Source organism: Embiotoca jacksoni, unplaced genomic scaffold (genome assembly GCF_022577435.1).
Source record: "Embiotoca jacksoni isolate LCO1_2020_lvr unplaced genomic scaffold, fEmbJac1.0.p SCAF_40, whole genome shotgun sequence".
NCBI classification, from domain to species: Eukaryota; Metazoa; Chordata; class Actinopteri; family Embiotocidae; genus Embiotoca; species Embiotoca jacksoni.
Genome location: NW_027185393.1, coordinates 2,537,501 through 2,554,936, shown reverse-complemented (window position 1 = coordinate 2,554,936; position 17,436 = coordinate 2,537,501). Strand labels below are relative to the sequence as shown.

At 46.7% G+C, this 17,436-nt stretch overlaps 1 protein-coding gene across 1 annotated transcript in view; it reads left to right on the top strand.

Annotated features, from left to right (window-relative positions):
- rbfox3a (RNA binding fox-1 homolog 3a) overlaps positions 1 to 17,436 on the top strand; it is a 139,089-nt gene that overhangs the window by 60,391 nt on the left and 61,262 nt on the right. The window lies entirely within an intron of this gene.

Genomic DNA, 17,436 nt, shown 5'->3' with positions numbered 1-17,436 from the left:
TGTGTGTGTGTGTGTGTGTGTGTGTGTGTCTGTGTCTGTGTGTGTGTCTGTGTCCATGTGTGTGTGTGTGTCTGTGTGTGTGTGTGTGTGTGTCTTTGTGTGTCTGTGTGTGTGTCTGTGTGTCCATGTGTGTATGTGTGTGTGTGTGTCTGTGTGTGTGTATGTGTGTGTGTGTGTGTGTGTGTGTGTGTGTGTGTGTGTGTGTGTGTGTGTGTGTGTGTGTGCCTTTGTGTGTCTGTGTGTGTCTGTGTCTGTGTGTGTGTCTGTGTGTCCATGTGTGTGTGTGTGTGTCTGTGTGTGTGTGTGTGTGTGCCTTTGTGTGTCTGTGTGTGTGTCTGTGTGTCCATGTGTGTATGTGTGTGTGTGTGTGTCTGTGTGTGTGTATGTGTGTGTGTGTGTGTGTGTGTGTGTGTGTGTGTGTGTGTGCCTTTGTGTGTCTGTGTGTGTCTGTGTCTGTGTGTGTGTGTGTGTGTGTCTGTGTCTGTGTGTGTCTGTGTGTCCATGTGTGTGTGTGTGTGTGTGTGTGTCTGTGTGTGTCTGTGTCTGTGTGTGTGTGTGTGTCCGTGAGTGTGTGTGTGTGTGTGTGTGTGTGTGTGTGTGTGTGTGTGTGTGTGTGTGTGTGTGTGTGTGTGTCTTTGTGTGTCTGTGTGTGTCTGAGACTGGTTCTTGTGTACGCTTGATGACAACTGTGTTGGAGATGCCTTAGTGTGTTGTTTGCTTCTTTTTGTATGTTTTTGGTTTAAAACTTTTAAAACAAAGTTCATAAGTCAAAAATCCATAATATTTGCATGCAAATGTGGAAAAGATGAGAATGTTTTAGGATTTGTAAACATGTAAAAACACAAGAAGTGCTTTTAATGTTTTTTTATAAAATGAGAAGACATGAGACATTATTAATCTGGGGTTAGAGCAGTTTAAAAATACAGGCAAGAAAGGTAAGTAGAAAAAAATGACAAATACGCAAACAGTAAAAATAGAATAGAATAAGAAGTAAACGTTTTTATAGAGTTTAAAAGACAAAAATAAACCAATGTATTAATGCACACAAAAAATTATATACACAAAATCAATTAAAACCCTTTTGACCTATACAGTGAAATGTTCCTATAAATATTTCTGAATAAAAAAAACTGATTATTATTGTATGTAGGTGATAATACATATATTGTTAATTGTAAATTGCTCAAGATATATTGTGTATTGTATATCAGTGATATGGATTACTTTCTGAGTGTGATGTGCATAAAGTACAGTATATAAATACAATATATATATACACACACACACATTATACAGTGTAGTATAAACATAGAGAACAAAATGTAGTATAAAATGTTTTACATATGGAAATTCCTCGTGCTATTTCCAGATCAGAAAGCAGATTAATCAAATGTAAAATGAACGTTGCAGATGACGTTACCTCGTCGGTATGAAGGTGAAATGTTCTGCCATTGTTTCCTTCCAGTCTGAGAACACTACGTCATGTTTTGAGAGTGGAAACATTTTACTATACATATACAAGTGAAATATTGAGTAACCAAGGACACTAATTAATGAAGTGTGAAAGAAGAACTGAAAAGAGCCCTGTCACCATTTAATTAATAATATAATGATTAATATAATGTTGGATCCACACGAATATCACTTCCATGACTTCATTAATTGTATAGGTGAAAAAACTTATATGAGGAAAATTGTGATATAAAAAAAACTGGAAAACAGTTCTTTAGTTCAGGCTGGATTTAAAATTATGAAAATGTGAAAGAGTAACTAAAACTATCTCCAGATCAAACTCACTTTCTTCAAGTATTAATCATTTTAATTCAGTAAATATGTTTAAAACTCTGAACAGGCACAAGGCTGGTCCACTGTGTGGGTCCATATTAACACACAGCTCTCCTCTGTTTTTACCAGTGTGTCTCCACTGAGCTCGTCTCCGTCGGCCGGGTGTGCCGGCGGTGTCGCTGGCTTTGTGCTGGGGTCTGATTGAACTGGGCGTACAGGCAGATTTACATATGTTTGCCATTGTTACAGGGGTTAGTGAATATCATGTAGCAGGCCTGGAGGGAGCTGGCAGCCAGCAGACCTGCAACACTCTCTGAATCCTAAACAGGCTCTCCACACTGCAGGAACAGGCTTCCTCTCCTTCTAGCTCTCCTCTCGCTGCCTTTCTTGTTCTATGGCTATCACTACACACACACACACACACACACACACACGTACACACACACACACACACACACGTACACACACACACACACACACACACACACACACACACACACACACACACACACACACACACACACACACACACACACACACACACACAGAAGGGCTGGTAGTGGAGTGTCCCCGCTTGGCCGGTGAGGGACTGGGAGTGTCGGCCAATCTCTGCTCAGCCGAGTGTTAAATTAGATTCCGTTGCCTCTCTGTGAGACTTGTGTGTGTGTGTGTGTGTGTGTGTGTGTGTGTGTGTGTGTGTGTGTGTGTGTGTGTGTGTGTGTGTGTGTGTGTGTGTGTGTAGTGATAGCCATAGAACACACAAACTCACTCACAGGGACTGGGTCACTATCACACACTGCTGTTGGTAGCAGGAGACGGCGGGTGAAGTCAGAGAGTCTGCAGAGTTGCAGTCGTCCTCAGGATGAGGATGATGGTGATGATGAGGATGAGGATGAGGAATATAATGATGATGAGGATGGTGATGATGATGAGGATGAGGATGAGGAATATAATGATGATGAGGATGGTGATGGTGATGGTGATGAGGATGAGGATGAGGAATATAATGATGATGAGGATGATGATGATGATGATGATGATGAAAATGAGGATGATGAGGGTGATGAGGGTGATGAGGATGATGAGGGTGATGAGGATGATGAGGATTATGAGGGTGATGAGGATGATAATGAAAATGAGGATGATGAGGATGACGAGGGTGATGAGGATGATGAGGGTGATAAGAGTGATGAGGGTGATGAGGATTATGAGGGTGATGAGGGTAATGAGGATGACGAGGGTGATGAAGGTGATGAGGATGATGAGGGTGATGAGGGTGATGAGGATGACGAGGGTGATGAGGATGACGAGGGTGATGAGGATGATGAGGGTGATGAGGGTGATGAGGATGATGAGGGTGATGAGGATGATGAGGGTGATGAGGATGACGAGGGTGATGAGGAGTATGAGGGTGATGAGGATGATGAGGAGTATGAGGGTGATGAGGGTGATGAGGAGTATGAGGGTGATGAGGATGATGAGGGTGATGAGGATGATGAGGATTATGAGGGTGATGAGGATGACAATGAAAATGAGGATGATGAGGGTGATGAGGGTGATGAGGGTGATAAGGATGATGAGGGTGATGAGGATGATGAGGAGTATGAGGATGATAAGGGTGATGAGGAGTATGAGGGTGATGAGGGTGATGAGGATGATGAGGAGTATGAGGGTGATGAGGGTGATGAGGAGTATGAGGGTGATGAGGATGATGAGGGTGATGAGGATGACGAGGGTGATGAGGGTGATGAGGATGATGAGGGTGATGAGGAGTATGAGGGTGATGAGGATGATGAGGATGACGAGGGTGATGAGGGTGATGAGGATGATGAGGGTGATGAGGAGTATGAGGGTGATGAGGATGATGAGGAGTATGAGGGTGATGAGGAGTATGAGGGTGATGAGGATGATGAGGAGTATGAGGGTGATGAGGAGTATGAGGGTGATGAGGATGATGAGGGTGATGAGGATGATGAGGATTATGAGGGTGATGAGGATGACAATGAAAATGAGGATGATGAGGGTGATGAGGGTGATGAGGGTGATAAGGATGATGAGGGTGATGAGGATGATGAGGAGTATGAGGGTGATGAGGATGATGAGGATGACGAGGGTGATGAGGGTGATGAGGAGTATGAGGGTGATGATGATGATGAGGATGACGAGGGTGATGAGGGTGATGAGGGTGATGAGGATGACGAGGGTGATGAGGGTGATGAGGATGATGAGGGTGATGAGGATGATGAGGAGTATGAGGGTGATGAGGATGATGAGGATGATGAGAGTGTTACAGCTAATATCTGACTTGCTCTCTTTTTACCATCTTTCTCCATCTTGTCTTTTGCTTCTCTCCATCAGCAGTTCACTCGTTTCTCCATAATAAAAGCTAAATAATGAACATGTCTTTACCTGGTAAGGGTCTAATTTCATAACTTTATTATGTTATAAACATATTGAGGCTTTTTATGCTGCTATATGAATTATAGCAGCATGTTTCCAATGTGATGTTATCAACGGGAACTGTTCCTCCGTCGTCGAGGCCGATCTATTGTCGGGGTCGGACTAACGTATCGATGGCAGTGCTCTTGCAGTGGTTCTTTCCCGGAAAGGAACCAAGCTTTTTGGAAGCAGGAAGACCTAATGGTGCCTGAATACAATAATTGTCGAGCTGACAGAAGAGAGGACAGCACTAATTAATCAACATTATTAAAATAGACTGTCTCAGCAAGAACATGACAGAGACGCAGAGACAGAGAGGTGAAAACTCAATCTAACCATTTAATGCAGATGTTTTACTCTCAGTTAAATCTGACCGTTTTTATCCAGAAAAGAGTCACATACAGTTTACACCATGACTAGGTTCCTGAAGTCTGGTCCTCACTGACCTTTCAGGACCTTCATCATCAAACACGCTGTCAGGTTTATCACTCACACCTGCATGATTCTGTGTTTCCAGATACAATCATGGAAATATCAGGTGTGAATATATCTGTTTATAAAAGAGTTCGTAGCTTCAGGTCTGTAAAATGGTTCTGATCCAGAAGTGTCTTAAGCTGCAATACCAGCGAGTGCCACTAGAGGTCAGCTCCAAAAAGCCTCCGGCTCCATAGACTCCCATTCAACTTCTCTCATCAAATCCAAAGTGAATAAAATGTGTCCATCAGTTATCTCGGTGTTGTTAGCTAAAGTCACTCCTTCTTATTAGTTTTCTGGAGGTCCATCTGAAAATAATCCCTCATTCATTAGAAAAGAAGATTCAAGAAGACCTGTTTTTGGGGGCGTGTCTGTTTGATTGACAGGTCTGTGGTGCAGTCAGGTTACAGCTGTCGGTGGGCGGGACGTAGTATCGTCAGGTTTCCAATCAGATCGGTCAGATCCAAAGCTGGCTCCTCCCCCAGCTCGTCCAAATATGGTCACTTCCTGCTCCAAACCGCTCCGAACTAGCAAAGATGGTGACGGACAGAATCTGAACTGGAGGATTCATAATGTTCACAAACCAACGATGACATCACTGGTGGATGATGACATCACTGATGGATGTGAATCAAGTCAAAGTCATAAGACTCAGTCCAGAGTTTCTAAGAGACTGAAGGTGAATCAGAAGAAGTGTCTCCAGCTGCAGGTTTCTGTGATGCTCCTCTTCCTCAGCGCTTTCAATGAGACTGCATGTTAAACCTAATTAAAGAGGAATCCAGCTTGTCCAGCAACATTCCTTTTTGTGTACTGACAAAATGTCTGCAGTGTTTTGGGAGAGCACTCCTTCTCCTTCTCCTTCTCCTTGTCCTTCTCCTTCTCCTTCTCCTTCTCCTTCTCCTTCCATCCTCGGCTCTCCTCTGTTCTCCGCTCCATCTGATGTCTGCAGTGCACATCAATATTAATCGCCCCCTAAAGCAGCAAGTTTCTGGCATGTTTACAAAGTCTCGCCAGAAAAGCTGCATAAGGCAAAAGACTGCAGTTTGTCAGAGCATATATCTGTCTGTGTGTGTGTGTGTGTGTGTGTGTGTGTGTGTGTGTGTGTGTGTGTGTGTGTGTGTGTGTGTGTGTGTCTGTGTGTGTGTGTGTGTGTGTGTGTGTGTGTGTGTGTCTGTGTGTCTGTGTGTGTGTGTGTGTGTGTGTGTGTGTGTGAGTGTGTGAGTGTGAGTGTGTGTGTGTGTGTGTGTGTGTGTGTGAGTGTGTGTGTGTATGTGTGTGTGTGTGTGTGTGTGTGTGTGTGTGTCTGTGTGTCTGTGTGTGTGTGTGTGTGTGTCTGTGTGTGTGTGTGTGTGTGTGTGTGTGTGTGTGTGTGTGTGTGTGTGTGTGAGTGTGTGAGTGTGAGTGTGTGTGTGTGTGTCTGTGTGTCTGTGTGTGTGTGTGTGTGTGTGTGTGTGTGAGTGTGTGAGTGTGTTCCTTCTAATACATTTAATAGGCCTCTGAATACAACCATGCTCTCCATGAAGCCCACTTTGATGCTGCTGGACGCTTGCTTTCTTTTTCACACATCAGGCTGTCTGACAACACTTCTCTTTTCTTCTTGACTTTGACGTTTGTGTGTGTGTGTGTGTGTGTGTGTGTGTGTGTGTGTGTGTGTGTGTTTGTCTGTGTTTGTCTGTGTGTGTGTTTGTCTGTGTGTGTGTTTGTCTGTGTGTGTGTGTGTGTTTGTCTGTGTGTGTGTGTGTCTGTGTGTGTGTGTGTGTGTGTTTGTCTGTGTGTGTGTTTGTCTGTGTGTGTGTGTGTGTGTGTTTGTCTGTGTGTGTGTGTGTGTGTGTTTGTCTGTGTGTGTGTGTGTGTGTGTTTGTCTGTGTGTGTGTTTGTCTGTGTGTGTGTGTGTGTGTGTTTGTCTGTGTGTGTGTGTGTGTGTGTTTGTCTGTGTGTGTGTGTGTGTCTGTGTGTGTGTGTGTGCCCAGCAGAGGAGTTGGGTCATGGTAATTGAGAGTGGAGAGAAGCCCTGGGCTACTTTGCAAGAGAGGAGCAAAAGAGAAGAAAATCAATATTTGACACCCACCCACAATGCAAGGTGTGTGTGTGTGTGTGTGTGTGTGTGTGTGTGTGTGTGTGTGTGTGTGTGTGTGTGTGTGTGTGTGTGTGTGTGTGTGTGTGTGTGTGTGTGTGTGTGTGTGTGTGTGTGTGACTCACTGTAGAATCTCCTCTCACATAAACATACACGTCTGTGTTCCTCCTCTGAAGGCATCACAGGTTAATTATAAAGTAAATCTTTCTTCCTGTCTGATGGACGAGCAGCAACGTGAAGGATGTATTTATTCTGTCATTGAAGCTGCTTCATGGAGAGTTAATTCATCGTCACTACAGATTTTTGGAGGCACGTTTCTGTGGAGTGTTTGTTTTTATTCACCATCATGACTGGGTTTATTATATAACTTCCTGCTGCAGTGAATCATCTTGCTGGAAGTGTTCCCCCATTTGTCTGTGCACCACATCAACCTTCATTCAGTGTGTTAGGAGGTGGAGTTACCAGGACCCAAAACCAGGCTCACAGGAGGACAGACAGGGGACTGAGAGGACACAGGAGGAGAGGTGATCGGGGGTAAAACAGAGGAAACAGGACTCCTGACACCGTGATGTTAAAACAAACCCTGCAGCTTTCATTTCAGCTGAAAGTCTCCATTTCTTAAATTGCAAAAAGAGGTAATTTATCAGATGTTTCAAAGACAGCTTGATCAAGTGTTCCTCAACTTGGAGACCTAATGGACCAATCAGGGCTTTGTAGGCAGGAATATAACCTGCTATAACGGAAAAACGTGAAATTAGACACGCGTTGGCCTCTCTAGGCGTGACAGTTACACAATTTCCTGTGGTGGTCGGAAATGAAACCTACTGCATGAATACAGCCATGAGAACAACAGGGAAATGAAACTTTTCAGAAAAACAACATGGTTGGGTTTTTTAAAACAACGTGGTTGTTTATTTTTAAACATCAACAACAACATTGTCACCTTCTGGATTCGAACCTCTGCTTCCTAAAACTGTAGAAAACAATGCTTTGTACTTGGTCACATGATCCTTCGTTACGTTACTTTTACGTACGACTAAGATTCGATTAGAAAACATGAAACCTAGGAGCCTAAGCGTGGCTATTTCACGCCTTGCTGTAGTGTCAATTTCACGCTTTGCCATGATACCGGGCTGAGGAATAAGAATGAATAAACTGGAATACATAAACAATAATTGATCCCCACTCACAACTCAAACCAGAGAACATGAACACCGTCAGACTCACTGAATAAAGGTAAACAACATGTAAACAAAGCAGTTGTTTTTCTGTTGTTGTGTACCATCGTCCACATGTTGAGCTGTAAAGTCAAAGTGGATCCTCAAGTGGTTTTGAATATTGTTTGGTAAAGTTTGACTAGTCATGTGACCGAAGGTCATGTGACATCCAGTCACAGCAGTTTTACTTAGGAGTTGGCTGCATCAGCTGTTCACTGATGATCTTTATGTATCTTCTGGGACCTGTAGTCCCATTTCAATCATAATGTTTGTTTGTTTGTTTGTTTGTTTCTACTCCTTTTCATTGGCGGATGGATGGATAAATCCTTCCCCCTCCATCCTTCTCCCTCCTCCATCCTCCTCCATCCTTCTCCCTCCTCCTTCCTTCTCCCTCCTCCATCCTCCTCCTTCTTCCTCCCTCCTCCTCCCTCCTCCATCCTCCTCCTTCTTCCTCCCTCCTCCTCCCTCCTTCTCCCTCCTCCTTCCTACTCCCTCCTCCTTCCACCTACCAGGTGGGCCATATATCAGTCCAAATCTTCATTGATGCTGGGAGGCCAGGTGGCCCATCAATGTTTTAGTGAACAGTGATGGCCCGGGGCCACACCTCCTCCACACCTCCTCCACACCTCCTCAGTTTCAGTGAGTTCCAGTGACACGCTGATAGAGAAAACATTTTAAATCAAGGATCACTGAAAGCTGAGGACATTTTAAACACATTTCTTTGAAACTCTTTAAGTCGTAAATCGTCTATTCTGACTGTCGTTGATGCTGATGTGTGTCATATGTTCAGAAAACCCTCATAATATTCTTTCATCAAAAAACAGTGGCAGAAAACATTAATGGAAAACTGTAATAAGTGACAGAAACTTGTTGAACAGAGACCAGACAGGAAGTCAGGGAAGAATCTCTGAACAGATTTCACTTGAAAACAACAACGTCTTCTTATTCTCGAGTTGATTTAAATCTGATGAGTGACCTCTGTGACCTCTGTGACCTCTGTGACCTCTGTGACCTCTGTTCGTTCATTCAGCTCAACATTTCCAACAAAAAGACTTCACGTCAACTCATGTTGATCAGTTATGAAAAACAACAAAGGTCTTCCTCTGAATGAATAATGCTGATTTCTGAAATAGTTCCACTCATATTGATGTTTTTAACTTTCTGACTGTTGGAGTGATGTCCCTGGGATGTCCCTGGGGTGTCCCTGTGATGTCCCTGGAATGTCCCTGGGATGTCCCTGTGATGTCCCTGGAATGTCCCTGGGATGTCCCTGTGATGTCCCTGGGATGTCCCTGAGATGTCCCTGTGATGTCCCTGTGAAGTCAGATGTCAGCAACAGCTTTGGTGAACACAGTGTTGTCAGAATAAAGTGATGGACACATGAAGAAGACACTTTTTACACTTTCCACCTGAAAACAGCGGATTTGTAAAAGGTGACTGAAAAGATCAGTTCACACAAACTAAGATGAAAAGAGTGTGTGTGTGTGTGTGTGTGTGTGCGTGTGCGTGTGCGTGTGTGCGTGTGCGTGTGTGTGTGTGTGTGTGTTTGTACTGAGCGTTCATCTCATCTGTTCGGGCTTCAAAACTTGTTTTAAAAAGCTTCTCTAGTATCTAACGAGCGCCGTAAAGTCCTATTTCATTATCGATATCTCCAATCGTCTTCCTCTTTTCTCCGTCGGGTGAAGTGAGCCAAAGTAAACCCTACATTGAGCAGAAGGCTGCTCCCTGCCTGGGGAGGAAGAGAAGGAGGATGAAGAGGAGGAGGAGGAGGAGGAGGAGGAGGAGGAGGAGGAAGAGGAGGAGGAGGAGGAGGAAGAAGAGGCTAAAGTCAGTCAGCCATCGGCTAACTGCTTTGTTGTGCTCAACACCATCAATCTCCATGCATAAGACTAGCCAACTTCAATAGCTCCATTGATCGGAGGAACCTTTGTGAACAGCGAAGGTCAGAGCCTCGGCCGCCTCACAAAGTTGCACTGATTGATTTCTTAATTTTTTGGAGCCATTTTCCATCAAGTTCTGGAGTTCTGGAAGAAAAACCGGCGCTAATATGTCAGATGAATTCATCATCATCGGTGGGAGGAAATGATTATCTGACAGGCATCTAAATTAGAGGGAGAGCTCGGACAGGGAGGAGGAGGAGGAGGAGGAGGAGCGTGGCGCTCCCCTCCCGGGAGGAGGAGAAGGATCACAGCGAGCACTGAACGAAAAGAGAGAGAAACTTTTAGACACAAACCAGAAAGCAGCTGGTCGTCAGTTATCAGTTCATTGATCTCTGATGAACCACGATGGTGGTGGGTTTGTGTTTGAGGAACATCTCATGGTCAAACACACTTCTGCTCTACATTCTTCTCCTGCAGTGTGTGAAGGAAAACACTCACACACACTCACACACTCACACACTCACACACACACACACACACACACACACACACACACACACACACTCACACACTCACACACACACACACACACACACACACACACACACACACACACACACACACGTCTTCTGTGGTGTTTGATTGAGGGTCAGGTGGGAGTTGGAGGATTCCTCCTCAGTGTTGTTTGGTCACATTGCAGCTGTTGTTGTGACTCTGAAGATAATATTATTATATATTATATTACAAATATATAATATACGTATATATATATATATATACGTATATATATATATATATATATATATATATACGTATATATACAGTGGTGTGAAAAAGTGTTTGCCTCCTTCCTGATTTCTTATTTTTTGCATGTTTGTCACTTAAATGTTTCAGATCATCAAACAAATTTAAATATTAGTCAAAGATAACAAGTAAACACAAGATGCAGTTTTTAAATGAAGGTTTTTATTATTAAGGGAGAAAAACAATCCAAACCCACATGGCCCTGTGTGAAAAAGTGTTTCCCCCTGAACCTAATAACTGGTTGGACCACCCTCAGCAGCAACAACTGCAATCAAGCGTTTGTGATAACTTGCAATGAGTCTTTTCCAGCTGTGGAGCATGATGTCTATCTTCTGAGGATCTTCTGGTCTACTTCACTTTGTCAGGCAGGTCCTATTGAAGTGATTTCTTGATTGAGAACAGGTGTGTCAGTAATCAGGTCTGGGTGTGGCTCCAGAAATTGAACTCAGGTGTGATAAACCACATTTAAGTTATGTTTTAACAGGAGGGGGAAACACTTTTTCACACAGGGCCATGTGGGTTTGGATTGTTTTTCTCCCTTAATAATAAAAACCTTCATTTAAAAACTGCATTTTGTGTTTACTTGTGTTATCTTTGACTAATATTTAAATTTGTTTGATGATCTGAAACATTTAAGTGTGACAGACATGCAAAAAAATTGGAAATCAGGAAGGAGCAAACACTTTTCACATCACTGTATATTATATTTTTGTCTCGTCCTGTCCATCACATAACATCTCAAAGTTCAGTGTTCAGCATGCTGAGGTTTAAAGAACGTTTCAGTCTGTTAGAGACTGTAAAGCAGCACGTCTGTAGTAATTAACTTTTTATTCTGCACCTATGTGATGTACATTAAAGGTCCGTGTCTGGACTCAAACACGTGACACAGTGATGATGTGGTATTCCTTAACTTCATCAGGATACCGGTTACTTTCTATTTCACTGAATTCTTCATGTTTCATCCTGTTGAAAGTGTTCACCAACCTTCCTGCTCTCACAGAGGGCTGTGAACCAGTTGATCAAGTCGCTGAAGCTCTTATGTGACGAACAAGGAAAGCAGAGCTGAGAGGAGTTAAAACGTACCTGTTGTCTCTCAGCCTCTCACCTGATGTGACTTCACCTCCTGATCCACCGTCAGAGAGGACCAATCACACATCAGATGATCCCAGAAGGTTTCAGTCTGTGTTCAGAGTGCAGGCAAATCAGATTTGTTTCTCAGATCAGATCTTCAAGACAGACTGTCCTCAGTGTCATTTACAGCTCAGATCTTCAGGACAGACTGTCCTCAGTGTCATTTACAGCTCAGATCTTCAAGACAGACTGTCCTCAGTGTCATTTACAGCTCAGATCTTCAAGACAGACTGTCCTCAGTGTCATTTACAGCTCAGATCTTCAGGACAGACTGTCCTCAGTGTCATTTACAGATCAGATCTTCAGGACAGACTGTCCTCAGTGTCATTTACAGATCAGATCTTCAGGACAGACTGTCCTCAGTGTCATTTACAGATCAGATCTTCAGGACAGACTGTCCTCAGTGTCATTTACAGATCAGACTGGGTGTTTCCAGACATCACCAGCCTGTCTGCATGGGTGTCTTGGTAACAACGTACTTGTAGCAACGCTTTCCAACACAGAAGTCTCAGCAGATGGTTTATTTCAGCTTCTGTCTGGACTGTTGTCCCCATTGTCATCTGCAGCGCCAAAACCTAGACTTTGTGCTAGCTCTGCTAGCGGTAGCGTAGATTCATCACTGTGTCGCAACAAACCGGATCTGAGCCAGCGGAGCGTCCGGACTGAGACCATCTGTAGAAACCTGACTGGAATCACATTTCAAATGTGGTTTGGATCTGGATTATAAAAGTCACATTTCATGTCGTTTTGTGCTGTTCGGACTTCAGAAATCAATCTGGATATGACAGAAATCAGATTTGGGCTGCAGCGTGAACATTTGGTTTGAGATACTGAGGCCGTAACCCCAAACAGAGGCTCAGTGGGCAACATGAATGGAGAGATATTTAAATATATTGAGTATTTTTGTTTCAAGTTTCAGTGGGATTTTTGTTTCAAGGTTGTTTCAGACCCCGACCACATGGTGAGAAATATCGGCTCCACTGTCAGCCTGTCAATCATATTCTGATCAAAGAGTCCAGATGAACTCATCTCAACATCATGCAGTCGTAGTGCTGCTCTCCATTAAGATGATCCACCAATAGGAAAAGATCATTTAACCCCATATTAACCTGTTTCCTCCCTTCTGTCTCTGTCCTCCTCTGTCTCTGTCCTCATCTGTCTGTCCTCCTCTCTCTCTGTCCTCCTCTCTCTGTCCTCCTCTGTCCGTCCTCCTCTGTCTCTGTCCTCCTCTATCTGTCCTCCTCTCTCTCTGTCCTCCTCTGTCTGTCCTCCTCTGTCCGTCCTCCTCTGTCTCTGTCCTTCTCTGTCTGTCCTCCTCTGTCTCTGTCCTCCTCTCTCTGTCCTCCTCTGTCCGTCCTCCTCTGTCTCTGTCCTCCTCTATCTGTCCTCCTCTCTCTCTGTCCTCCTCTGTCTGTCCTCCTCTGTCTGTCCTCCTCTGTCCGTGCTCCTCTGTCTCTGTCTTTCTCTGTCTGTCCTCCTCTGTCTCTGTTCTCCTCTCTCTGTCCTCCTCTGTCTGTCCTCCTCTGTCCGTCCTCCTCTGTCTCTGTCCTCCTCTGTCTGTCCTCCTCTCTCTCTGTCCTCCTCTGTCCGTCCTCCTCTGTCTCTGTCCTCGTCTGTCTGTCCTCCTCTCTCTCTGTCCTCCTCTGTCCGTCCTCCTCTGTCTCTGTCCTTGTCTGTCTGCCCTCCTCTCTCTCTGTCCTCCTCTGTCCATCCTCCTCTGTCCGTCCTCCTCTGTCTCTGTCCTCCTCTGTCCATCCTCCTCTGTCCGTCCTCCTCTGTCTCTGTCCTTCTCTGTCTGTCCTCCTCTATCTCTGTCCTCCTCTGTCTGTCCTCCTCTGTCCATCCTCCTCTGTCTCTGTCCTTCTCTGTCTGTCCTCATCTGGCCGTCCTCCTCTGTATGTCCTCATCTGTCTGTCCTCCTATGTCCGTCCTCCTCTGTCTCTGTCCTCCTCTGTCTGTCCTCCTCTGTCCTTGTCTGTCTGTCCTCCTCTGTCTCTGTTCTCCTCTGTCTCTGTCCTCGTCTGTCTGTCCTCCTCTGTCTGTCCTCCTCTGTCCGTCCTCCTCTTTCTCTGTCCTCGTCTATCTGTCCTTCTCTGTCTCTGTCCTTGTCTGTCTGTCCTCCTCTATCTCTGTCCTCCTCTGTCCGTCCTCCTCTGTCCGTCCTCCTCTTTCTCTGTCCTCGTCTATCTGTCCTCCTCTGTCTCTGTCCTTGTCTGTCCTCCTCTATCTCTGTCCTCCTCTGTCCATCCTCCTCTGTCTCTGTTCTCCTCTGTCTCTGTCCTCGTCTGTCTGTCCTCCTCTGTCTGTCCTCCTCTGTCCGTCCTCCTCTTTCTCTGTCCTCGTCTATCTGTCCTCCTCTGTCTCTGTCCTTGTCTGTCTGTCCTCCTCTATCTCTGTCCTCCTCTGTCTGTCCTCCTCTGTCCGTCCTCCTCTTTCTCTGTCCTCGTCTATCTGTCCTCCTCTGTCTCTGTCCTTGTCTGTCCTCCTCTATCTCTGTCCTCCTCTGTCCGTCCTCCTCTTTCTCTGTCCTCGTCAATCTGTCCTCCTCTGTCTCTGTCCTTGTCTGTCTGTCCTCCTCTATATCTGTCCTCCTCTGTCTGTCCTCCTCTGTCCGTCCTCCTCTTTCTCTGTCCTCGTCTATCTGTCCTCCTCTGTCTCTGTCCTTGTCTGTCCTCCTCTATCTCTGTCCTCCTCTGTCCATCCTCCTCTGTCCGTCCTCCTCTGTCTCTGTCCTTCTCTGTCTGTCCTCCTGTGTCTCTGTTCTCCTCTGTCTGTCCTCCTCTGTCTCTGTCCTTCTCTGTCTGTCCTCATCTGTCTGTCTTCCTCTGTCCGTCCTCCTCTGTCTCTGTCCTCCTCTATCTGTCCTCCTCTGTCTCTGTCCTCCTCTATCTGTCCTCCTCTGTCCGTCCTCCTCTGTCTCTGTCCTTGTCTGTCTGTCCTCCTCTGTCTCTGTTCTCCTCTGTCTCTGTCCTCGTCTGTCTGTCCTCCTCTCTATCTGTCCTCCTCTGTCCGTCCTCCTCTTTCTCTGTCCTCGTCTATCTGTCCTCCTCTGTCTCTGTCCTTGTCTGTCTGTCCTCCTCTATCTCTGTCCTCCTCTGTCTGTCCTCCTCTGTCCGTCCTCCTCTGTCTCTGTCCTCCTCTGTCTGTCCTCCTCTCTCTCTGTCCTCCTCTGTCCGTCCTCCTCTGTCTCTGTCCGCCTCTGTCTGTCCTCCTCTCTCTCTGTCCTCCTCTGTCTGTCCTCCTCTGTCCGTCCTCCTCTTTCTCTGTCCTCGTCTATCTGTCCTCCTCTGTCTCTGTCCTTGTCTGTCCTCCTCTATCTCTGTCCTCCTCTGTCCATCCTCCTCTGTCCGTCCTCCTCTGTCTCTGTCCTTCTCTGTCTGTCCTCCTGTGTCTCTGTTCTCATCTGTCTGTCCTCCTCTGTCTCTGTCCTCCTCTGTCTGTCCTCATCTGTCCGTCTTCCTCTGTCCGTCCTCCTCTGTCTCTGTCCTCCTCTATCTGTCCTCCTCTGTCCGTCCTCCTCTGTCTCTGTCCTCGTCTGTCTGTCCTCCTCTCTCTCTGTCCTCCTCTGTCCGTCCTCCTCTTTCTCTGTCCTCGTCTATCTGTCCTCCTCTGTCTCTGTCCTTGTCTGTCTGTCCTCCTCTATCTCTGTCCTCCTCTGTCTGTCCTCCTCTGTCCGTCCTCCTCTGTCTCTGTCCTCCTCTGTCTGTCCTCCTCTGTCTCTGTTCTCGTCTGTCTGTCCTCCTCTCTCTCTGTCCTCCTCTGTCTCTGTCCTCCTCTGTCTGTCCTCCTCTCTCTCTGTCCTCCTCTGTCTGTCCTCCTCTGTCTCTGTCCTCCTCTGTCTGTCCTCCTCTGTCTCTGTCCTTCTCTGTCTGTCCTCCTCTGTCTCTGTTCTCCTCTGTCTGTCCTCCTCTCTCTCTGTCCTCCTCTCTCTCTGTCCTCCTCTGTCCTTCCTCCTCTGTCTCTGTCCGCCTCTGTCTGTCCTCCTCTCTCTCTGTCCTCCTCTGTCTCTGTCCTCCTCTGTCCGTCCTCCTCTGTCTCTGTCCTTCTCTGTCTGTCCTCCTCTGTCTCTGTCCTCCTCTGTCTGTCCTCCTCTGTCCGTCCTCCTCTGTCTGTCCTCCTCTCTCTCTGTCCTCCTCTGTCTGTCCTCCTCTGTCTCTGTCCGCCTCTGTCTGTCCTCCTCTCTCTCTGTCCTCCTCTGTCTCTGTCCTCCTCTGTCCGTCCTCCTCTGTCTCTGTCCTCCTCTGTCTGTCCTCCTCTGTCTCTGTCCTCCTCTGTCTGTCCTCCTCTCTCTCTGTCCTCCTCTGTCTGTCCTCCTCTGTCCGTCCTCCTCTTTCTCTGTCCTCGTCTATCTGTCCTCCTCTGTCTCTGTCCTTGTCTGTCTGTCCTCCTCTATCTCTGTCCTCCTCTGTCTGTCCTCCTCTGTCCGTCCTCCTCTTTCTCTGTCCTCGTCTATCTGTCCTCCTCTGTCTCTGTCCTTGTCTGTCCTCCTCTATCTCTGTCCTCCTCTGTCCATCCTCCTCTGTCCGTCCTCCTCTGTCTCTGTCCTTCTCTGTCTGTCCTCCTGTGTCTCTGTTCTCATCTGTCTGTCCTCCTCTGTCTCTGTCCTCCTCTGTCTGTCCTCATCTGTCCGTCTTCCTCTGTCCGTCCTCCTCTGTCTCTGTCCTCCTCTATCTGTCCTCCTCTGTCCGTCCTCCTCTGTCTCTGTCCTCGTCTGTCTGTCCTCCTCTCTCTCTGTCCTCCTCTGTCCGTCCTCCTCTTTCTCTGTCCTCGTCTATCTGTCCTCCTCTGTCTCTGTCCTTGTCTGTCTGTCCTCCTCTATCTCTGTCCTCCTCTGTCTGTCCTCCTCTGTCCGTCCTCCTCTGTCTCTGTCCTCCTCTGTCTGTCCTCCTCTGTCCGTCCTCCTCTGTCTCTGTTCTCGTCTGTCTGTCCTCCTCTCTCTCTGTCCTCCTCTGTCTCTGTCCTCCTCTGTCTGTCCTCCTCTCTCTCTGTCCTCCTCTGTCTGTCCTCCTCTGTCTCTGTCCTCCTCTGTCTGTCCTCCTCTGTCTCTGTCCTTCTCTGTCTGTCCTCCTCTGTCTCTGTTCTCCTCTGTCTGTCCTCCTCTCTCTCTGTCCTCCTCTCTCTCTGTCCTCCTCTGTCCTTCCTCCTCTGTCTCTGTCCGCCTCTGTCTGTCCTCCTCTCTCTCTGTCCTCCTCTGTCTCTGTCCTCCTCTGTCCGTCCTCCTCTGTCTCTGTCCTTCTCTGTCTGTCCTCCTCTGTCTCTGTCCTCCTCTGTCTGTCCTCCTCTGTCCGTCCTCCTCTGTCTGTCCTCCTCTCTCTCTGTCCTCCTCTGTCTGTCCTCCTCTGTCTGTCCTCCTCTGTCTCTGTCCGCCTCTGTCTGTCCTCCTCTCTCTCTGTCCTCCTCTGTCTCTGTCCTCCTCTGTCCGTCCTCCTCTGTCTCTGTCCTCCTCTGTCTGTCCTCCTCTGTCTCTGTCCTCCTCTGTCTGTCCTCCTCTCTCTCTGTCCTCCTCTGTCTGTCCTCCTCTGTCTGTCCTCCTCTGTCTCTGTCCGCCTCTGTCTGTCCTCCTCTCTCTCTGTCCTCCTCTGTCTCTGTCCTCCTCTGTCCGTCCTCCTCTGTCTCTGTCCTCCTCTGTCCG